General features: G+C 40.8%; 1 long non-coding RNA gene across 1 annotated transcript in view; it reads left to right on the forward strand.

The window, feature by feature from the left end:
* Nucleotides 1-3,129, forward strand: part of LOC107837401 (uncharacterized) — a 52,097-nt gene extending 48,968 nt beyond the window's left edge. Inside the window, exons 2-3 of the long non-coding RNA XR_001663421.1 lie at nucleotides 1,784-1,851; nucleotides 2,073-3,129. This is a non-coding gene — a long non-coding RNA (uncharacterized LOC107837401). The remainder of the gene's footprint in view (nucleotides 1-1,783; nucleotides 1,852-2,072) is intronic.
* The last annotated feature ends 6,454 nt before the right edge of the window (nucleotides 3,130-9,583 follow it).

Here is a 9,583-nt window from a genome sequence, read left to right on the forward strand (position 1 = left end):
TTTGTTGTTATGTGAAAAGCATCAGATCCCCACGCAGAAAATGAAAATCAGCCAATCAACATGCTGTCAAAGACTTTACATCATCAAACCTCAAACTGGACTCTCTAAATGTTGCATATGGAATGGCTTGTGTTTGAAAAATACATTTAAATCTCCAAAAACAACTTTTATCACTCTGACATTTAGCAAATGGAAATAATAAAGAGACCTAAAGCAAGAAAAGTTTAGCCTAATTTAACCAAAGATAATGGTTACCTCTCTTTTCATACACTGTATGTATATACCTGGTTTCACTTGTGGGTGATGTGTACTTTTTTTTTTTTTTCTAAATTCTGGAAAATTCACTAGAAGGTTATATATTGCTACAATATGAAAATAATAAAAACCGCTCTTTCTTTTCCCCCCATGGGGTGTTGCTGGGCAGACAGGGTGCCTGGCTGCCAGGGGACTCACTGGCCAATTAGTGTAGAATTTGAGCATCGTAACGAGCCTTGGAGGAATAAGGGGAGCTTGATTACAACACCTAAACCTTCCTGTCGCCCTCAGCCAGAGGGCCAAATGTCTCACTGACAGCCAAGTCACAGCTGGGGACGATGGGAGAAATGACTCCAGCCCACACTGGCCCCTCTGTTTGGTGCAATTTGGGAGCTGGAGTGTGACTTTCCTTCTGAAGCATTGTTCTTATTTCTGACAATGCGGCATTGTAGATTTTGAATTAATCGTTTCAACAGAGAAGATTTAATAGAGAAAATACAGACAGGACGTGGGAGCAATAAATATACAAAGCATAAGTGCTTGCCTTTTTTTTTTTTTTNACTCGCCTGTTCGTGCTCGGGCCCTCATTTGGAATTCATGCCGTAAAAACCATAATAAACGGTGGGATTGAATCATTCAGCAGCTCTGATTTGCTTGGCAAGACGCAGATCTGGAGTTTATTTGTCTATGTTGTACTGAATCAGTCAGGCCCTGCTAGAAACAAACTTCAAACAAACACAAGACCCCAACAATTTGGACGTTATTTGAAAAACAGCACCGAGAAGCTGATTGGAATGGCACACTGTGCATCGGGGGTACATGTCTACTGACGTGATTCATGTCCGGAAATTTTGTGACTCGGAAATGTCATAGCACTAGAGAAATATGACAGTGTAGCGTAACAAAAGCTTAACATCTTGCAAGCTTCGATCCATTTTCACTCCGGATTTATGAGGAACAAACACACAGTTGAGCATAATTCTGAAATGGAAAGTGAAATAGATCACAATAAAAATCTCAATAAAAATCATAAAGGTGGCACGTACTTTCGCATTCGGTCCGAGAGCCCCAAATAAATATCCAGTGTAACTAATTACCTTCAGCAGTCGCTTTATTACTATTACCAACACAAACCAAAGGTGTGTAATGTAATCACACTGTAAATACAGAATTTCTTTTAGGGTTCTAAAAGTGTGCTAAGAAGCACATAGATGAGGTGAGAGAATCTGTTCACAAGGGAATTGTGCGAAATTTTGAGATTTTTTTGTGTGTGGCTAATAACTAACTGCACATTAAACTACGCCTACCATTCTCAAGGTGAAACGTGGTGGTGACAGCATCATGCCATGGGGATATTTTTCTCAAGCAGAGACAGGAAAACCAGTCAGAGCTGATTAGACGCCAGATGGAACTAAAAACAGGAATAAAGGAGTTGCAAAACACCTGAAACCTGGTCAACAATCCTGTGCAGAGTACGTCGAGGCCCAGTCAAATTCCACACCAAAATCTAACTGAGAATCTGTTGCAGGATTTGATCCAGACGTCCATTCAGCCCGTCTGCTGTATTGACACCTGGAATGGACAATGCTTTCACAGGTATGGCTTAAAGGCTCCAAGTTATCACTCACTGACGATGTTGAATTACGGAAATTGCGTCATTTTGGCCGAGTTGAACCGTACCACACAGGGCTCCGTTGGATGTGTTGTGTGATTGGTCAGAAGTTTTTTTGGGCATGCTTTATGTGGAAATGCGCTCAGACAGTAATGCTGACACTAATGCTTCAACTCGTCCACTTTTACCATTTTTGTATCTGCAGGCGACACGTTAGAGGGGTGCTTATCCTACGCAGCGAGGAATTATTCACATTTGTGATTCTTCATTACAAAGACTCTCAAATGGCTGCCGCCCCCTGACAATGGATTGCTCCCTGGCCCTCCAGGTGCCCCCGCAGGTGACTGACGTGTAACGGCACACCGGATCATTTCTGCAATCGCGTAGGGGTGTCACTTATACCGAAGCGGAAAGAATGTGCCCCTGGTGGTCTGCACCGTGTATAAAAGGTGTATCCCACAACCACGTGACCATGCACTTTCTCCTTCTGTCACACGAACTTCCAAAATGCCTTAATGTTTGCTGCAGTAACGTGACAAAATTGTCATCGCATTTAAAACCTTTGCAAAGGACAGTAGCTTAGTGAGACTCCAAATGTTTCTCTCTTGAAAAATCCAGAAAAATACACAGTGGATTGTAGGGGTACACAGTGCCCTGCAAACGACTCGATCCGGCCACCTTACATGTCATCATGTTCCACTGTAAACTCAATGTGATACGAGCTCCAAAGGCATCTTTTGATGCCAATATTATCCTCAATGTCAGTGCAGATCTCCCGTCAGCCTGGCCCTAATACACAGTGACAGGAGCCCCGCGGTGAGGACCCCACTCTGTCGTCTGATCGGGCAACCAGATGGACAGCTCAGCAGCAAGAGGGGACCTGATATCAGTGTCAGCAATCAGATCTCACCCGCTGAGAACTCGTGTGTGTGCGCGAGGCGGCGTGGGAGAGAGAATACACAGTGCGAAGTGATTGTTGGGAGCATATGTGCTGACGGCAGCCGGAGTGTGTGTTGAAATGAAGATTAATGAATAAGGTCCCGGTAACGTGTGTGTGTGCAGATGAAGTCGGAGGGTCAACGGACGCTTCGAACTGCGCACAGACTTAAACTTGAGTGTGCACACGGTGTGTAGGTGGCGGTATGTAAAAGTGTGTGCCTGGTTAAATTGTATCTTTTGACTTTTCATCACCTCTTGTCCCACAGCTGCGAGGTGCAGACTGACCTGAGAGAAGCTCACAAAGCTCCCCTATAACGTCACAACTCAACAAGTCAAAGGAGTTTTTCTTCAGCTAAATTATTATTATTTTAAAAAGCTACAAAAGGATTTTTTTGTTGTTGTTGTTCTCATTTTGAAAATTGTTAATTTTTCTGCTGACTCATTTCATAAAAAGAAAAATATCGTCTGTCTTCGGTTAAAAAATAATCAGGGTTAATTTAACTTGAACACAAACCTCAGAAACAATGACTCACATAACAAAAAAACATATAAAAACACTTAAAAAGATCGCTTCCAAGCCATTTTTTGTTTTTTGTTTATTTTGCACTACAACTGCCAGAAGATGATGTCTCTGTACAAACAATGAACACAAGTCATTCCTGAGGGGAACAGAGTCTCCGTCCGAACCGAATGAAGTGGTCATTTGTTCAATGTCAGCTGATAAAGATCGCATGGCTGTCATCGGGAAAATATGCCCCAGATATTCCCTTCAGAAATCACTGATGATAATTAACTATTGCTTGTGATGTGAGGTTAGTAAGTCTCCCAAGGACGATGCATTTCACAATGTTCAGACACACCAGGAAACAAAACAGTGGAATAAAAAATACATAAATTAATCAATGATATCATATTGAAACTATAAAGTTAGTGTTAGTAAAACTAACTTTATATAGCTGGGGGTATTTTACATATGAGCTTTTTACATCATGCTGCTTGCACCTATTGTCCACAGGCTTACAAAATGTAAAAAAAAAAAAAACAGGAAATTTTCCAAAATAAAGAGCATAAAAAACACACAATTTCTATTGAACGGGGCACCCAAAGCTGATTACAAATATAAAATCCTATTTTGTCTAGTTGAGCTGGCATTTTGTTTTCTTTTTCACTTGTTTAACAATATGTGGACCAACTGCAGGCTTTTTAGTACCTTCCCTTTAATAACCATGATGCAAGAAGGATAGGTGATGAGTGATAAGGAAGGGACTCTAGCAACTATTATTCAAAGTATTTATAATGCAAATTAAAAACACAGAAAATTTTAAAGTTTAGTCCAAAGTGGTAATCCAATTCCATTTAATGTATTTATATTGGGCTAATTTGCAAAAAAAATGTCACCTCTAGGCAGGGGCACTGCCAGAAATCTTGGGCCCCCTGACAAAAAACTTAGATTGCCCCCCTCCCCCGCGCAGCTGTTATTACAATTTTTTGAGTCTATTTGACCCATAAAAAGCGTCACAATTTTAAAGCCTTTCAGCCGCCTTGCTTTCTATGGCCCAATAGCACAATATTTACTGCTCATGAATTTTACATCCAACAGTCCACATCCAGTATGCAAGTAGGTTGCTTAAATTTTTTTCTATTAGTTTTAGATTACTGAAATTCCTCTCCATGAGCAACAGTCAAAAGCAATGTGCAACTACACATGAAGCAATCCAGACTTCTCAAAAATGCTATGTAGTTGCATTTTATTCAAGCTGTAGTACATAACTTTAATAAATAAAATGCTTTCTCCATATTTGTTAAAGCTGTCACCATGTTTTAGCAGTTTGTTATGAGACAGTCTGTGAAAACAATCAATCTCCTTCACCTGCTTCCTGAACTACTATTGCTGGCTAAAGGAATGCACCGTTCTGATCAAAACAACCATTCAGAACTGGTAGGACACTCTTAGCACTGTCAATCAACTTCATTCACTCACTGCTAAATTTGCACAAATCGCAGGGGAGGAAGGATGAGCAGCACCACAGGAGATTGTGATTGACAGCACTAAAACTCTCCTGCCACTGACTGGTTGTTTCTAGCACTGGGAGAAAGCAAAGGAAATAGATTTTTCACATATTACCTCTCAAACCATACTGTCACAACATAATGACAGTTTTAAAAATATGTGAAAAATAATATTGATTAAAAAATTACATACTGCAGCTTTAATTTCACTCAAGACAGAACATGTCAGGAGGGACGTGGGTTAGAGCTGCTGCTGACTCACTCTTCTGTTGTTAAGTGGTAAAAGGCACAGGGAACAAGTTAAATATATGAATATTTTGGTAATTTTTTTCCTTAATTTATTAAATGCTAGTGAAATGGAGGCAAACAGTAGTTTGTAGCTAAGCTAATTATGCTAAATGGTTGATAATCTCACACAGTCTACCCACCTCTCTTGGAGAAAAATTGGGTTATAAATTACCACTTTTGCCTTTTCTCTCCCTCTCTCTCTATTTTGTTTTTGAAAACCCGATTTTACAACTTTTCTTAACTGCTTCAGTCGTTTCGTGGCGGCTGTATTTAGCTGCAGCTTCTATTAACTGCAGCTGAACAGTGTTACAGTGAAGCGCTCCAAGTAGGAACGCAGATCCAGAGAGTCGGGGGGGGGGACTTCAGGGCAAAAACAGATGTGTGTTTTGGTCTGGGAGGGGTGACATTAAATTTTTACTTTAACTTTGCAGCAATCCCAGATACTTAGCAAGCATGTGGTGACAGTGGAAAGGAAGGACTCCCTTTCAACAAGAAACAGCCTCAAACAGAACCTGGTCCTGTGTGGTCGGTCGTCTACCTTGACTGACTGATGTTTGGAGAAAACAGTGAAATCAGACACACAAAAACACAAACGCACACACAAAAAAGACAAAACCCCCCCCAAAAAAACAACAGAAGCATTGAGCTATGTCTGTTAAGAAAAGAGTTATAAGATTTAATGGCAGCAGGATCTCTCAAAAAAGAATATGCTTTGTTTTACATTGTGCTGTAAATGTCCTCAATATGCTGTAAAAACAGCCATCAATAACATCAAGGAAACCTGCTTTCTGGATGGATTTAACATCTTGAGGTCAAATAATTATTTGGATCCCTGCTGAGACCTGAAGGCTTTGTGCTAATTTCGTTATCGCCTGTTATAATAATATCTAACATTGTCACAAGAACTAGGAAGCATGCTACACATTTTAGCACTTGGGGAAGCTCTCCAAGCAGCAACATGTGGAACAACGACATATTATATCTGCTTTAGAAAAGCATGAGTAATGTTGGTCATTACTGCCGTTGCACTGATCTAATTTACTCACCTCGACAAGCTAAACATTTGAAGCAGCTCTAACTGATGGTAGTCTTTCTGATTTATTAAGCTAATGTCTATCTGAACACTCAGGGACACTTGTTAGCTGTGTGTAAAACATTCACCTTTCATTATTAAAATAAAACAAAACTAAAACTTAATGGGAAAATAAGCATAACACGTGCTGAATAACTACTTGTCTGAGGTAAACGCTTGAGGTAAGTTAGCCCAAAGTTATCAATTGCTGATTCTCAATTGCCAATTAGGAGCAACTTGAGTCCAAGTACAAACCTCGAGTCACCATCTTTATTTAATATGGACATGTTTTACAAAAGCGGCCAAATTTTTGCATTTAGGCCATATTCTGACATAGACTGCATAAAGAAAAAGAGTGTGGCAGCAGATTAAGAATTAAACACCTCTACCGATACGCTGTTCTAAGCATTTCTCCCAAGCGCAAATTCATACTCCATATCTGGAAGCGTTTTCTGCCGCCGGGCTCCGGCAGTGGGAATGCTTCCCTCCATGGAATTTCTTGCTTGATGTTAAAAACACAAATGAACCACATTTGTGTTTGCTGTTTTCACTTACTGTTTTCCATTTGAAAAGTCTTATGAAGCCACACAAGATGATTATGAAATACAGATGTATAATGAATCCCTCTGTCCCTGCCCGCATCCTCTATCTATCTGTTGCGTGTGAGATTTGGATGGGGAGTCTCTGAGTCTGTGTGTTTGTCCTGCCTTCAAGCTGGAACACAACATTCCTGCCCCATCCTGCTTTTTCATCTATCTACGGAGGCGGAAGAAACGGAAGTCCACTCTCAAAGCTGAATTTCTTGTGGAGAGATGTTTTTTCTCAGTCGCTTTAGGAGCTGTCAAAATCTCAGTTTGTGCCGTAAAACATTTAAAGATAGATGGCTTCAAGAGCCATTATTCAGATTTTTTTTCTTCTCTGTGAGTGTTTCAGTGACTGAACATGATATCTTCTTTCCCCGTGTGCTTCCATTTTTCTTTCCTCCCGCCTTTTGTCACTTTACATCTCCACGGATCTGTCTGCCTCTCCATCGATCTGTCAATCTATCCATTTATTCGGCAACATCTGTCATTTCTCTTGTCACTTAAATCATCCATCCATTAGAACATCCGTCTTTCATGCGACTCACTCAGCTCATCCCTCCTTCATTCATCTGTCCATCGTGCCTTTTGTGCACCGAGATGCTGTTGTGACTGCTGCTGTGATCTCGGCTGCTTTCGGCAGAAACACGGTGACAGATTCGAAGCCGAACGTTTGCGTGCCTTTGCGCAGATAGCTCGCACCTGCGGGCCTTGCAGTGTGCCAGAGCGAGAAGAAAGATGCCGTTTTCCTCGTGCCGATTTCAGCTCACACATGCCAGGTGCAGCTCTTCTGCTAAAACAAGACTCGCAAAGACTCCCGAGAGTTTCAGCACAGCATCAACAGGTTGTGTAATTTCTCTGAAACGGATCTCTGGCTGGCAGAGTTAAATGAGGAAGTGGAATGAATTAGTTTTGTGTGTGTAAGAGAGTTTTTTGGGTGGTGTAAGGGAAGGTTTGTGTATGTTGGTGTATACAGGGGTTTAGAAGCCAGGGGCCTCTTTTTTTTTTTTTTTTAACCAAGTGAGTGAAATACAGGGTTGGTTGTTGGGGTGACAAGCCCTGACAGACCACTCCAACTCAACCATCAGCACCCTCTCACCAAGGAAATACACAGATCTCCTGTTTTTTTTATACACACTCCCTCCAGTCTGTTACTTATTCCTGAAAGCTCACTCTGTGCTTCTCCCACCATTCCACATGCTCTAATTGCGCCCTCTGACTAAACAGTGACTTGCAAAAGTGCTTGTATTACTTTAACTTCACCTCATTGCATCATGCTACAATATCTGCTAGACCAACACAACATACTCGCAGCATTACTGTGAAGTAAGACGAAAATCATACATAGTTTTCAAGATTTTTGTCATAAAAACCCAAAAGGTGCAGCGTTTCCACCAGTGTATTATAGGCCTGGCGGGCTGCCAGGCTTTACTTTTGCCCCCACCAGGCTTAGCTTTGCTTATGTATTTAAGTCTTTATAAAATGTTTGCATTGTTTAAGACTTTATAGTTGCTGTTCAGATATTAATCTTCCAATCTTCCAATAACACATAATTGTCAAATTACATTTTCAAATTTCATGTAAACTATAGACATTTTTTAACTCAAAAACACGGCGAGCCGCTGGATGAATGACTGCCGAGTGCCCCAACAACCGGGCTCAGCAAGTTTTCTGGTGGAAACCTTGAAGGTGTGACATAAATTTAATTAGCCTGCTGAGTTAATACTATCTTCTAATCTTTTGAGATACACATTCACTGTATTTAAAAATGAAGGCTTTGCCCACTGTTTCAGTAAAATTTGGGTTGACTGTCACAGACTCTCAGTTGCCTTTTAGGTCTGAACTTTGACAAGCTCATTCTATAAAGCTACATTGTAGACATAGCTGCCCTTTGGCAGTCTGACAGAAGTGAGAAAGCCATTCAGTTGGCACCACCAGACCCTTGGACTACCACCAGCAGGTAAGACGGGTGGAGTGTCTTGCCCAAGACACCATGACTCAAGTCATATGTGGAAAAATTTACCAGGGCAGCTGTGGATACAATGAAGCTTACCACCATCAGTGTACGGATGTGTGCATGAATGATTGGCTAGTTGTCGTGTAAAACACTTTGGAGTCCTCTGGCTTGATAAAGTGCTATGCAAATATAGGCCATTGCATAGAAACCCCAAAAAGTTACATTTCGGTCCCTTCTGACCAGAGCACATTATTTCACCACAAGGGTTTCGTCTCCTTAACCAGACTGCTTATTATGGCTTACTTGGTGCTGATGGCAAGACTCATGGATTGCACGATGAATTTGTAATTTATCTTGTTGACAAATTCCCCCCATAACTTGTGGATGTACGTGAGCATGTAGGTAGATTTACAGTTTTGTCACGCTCTTTCGGTTTTCAGATGATGGATTCAGCAGTGCTCGGCGAGATGCTGAGAGCTTATGACATTTTTGTCCTGATTTGGATTTTAACTTTTATTTCTAAGATCCCCGCTGTGTTCCTTGATCTCTGCGATGTTGCTCGTTTATAAAAGTTCTTTAACATTTTGAGATTTTCGTAGAGAAAGTGTTTTTGTGCAAAATTACTCAAGATTAAACTTTTTGTTTAGAAGGTGATTGGTTGCACTGACTTTTACGTGGGGCTTTTAAAGTAGATGTGGTTGAATACAAAAGCAAGCCTTTTGATTTTTTTTCTGTATTCAAAAAAATGATCTATGATTTCCCTTCCATTTCACTTCTTTGCACTGGTCTTGGATGTAAAATCCCAGTAAAAATGAACCAAACGCTCAGCGGGCGTGGATACGTTTGTGAGGCACTGTGTATCCTTTCAC

This window comes from Poecilia formosa, unplaced genomic scaffold (genome assembly GCF_000485575.1).
Source record: "Poecilia formosa unplaced genomic scaffold, Poecilia_formosa-5.1.2 Scaffold139, whole genome shotgun sequence".
Lineage (NCBI taxonomy): Eukaryota > Metazoa > Chordata > Actinopteri > Cyprinodontiformes > Poeciliidae > Poecilia > Poecilia formosa.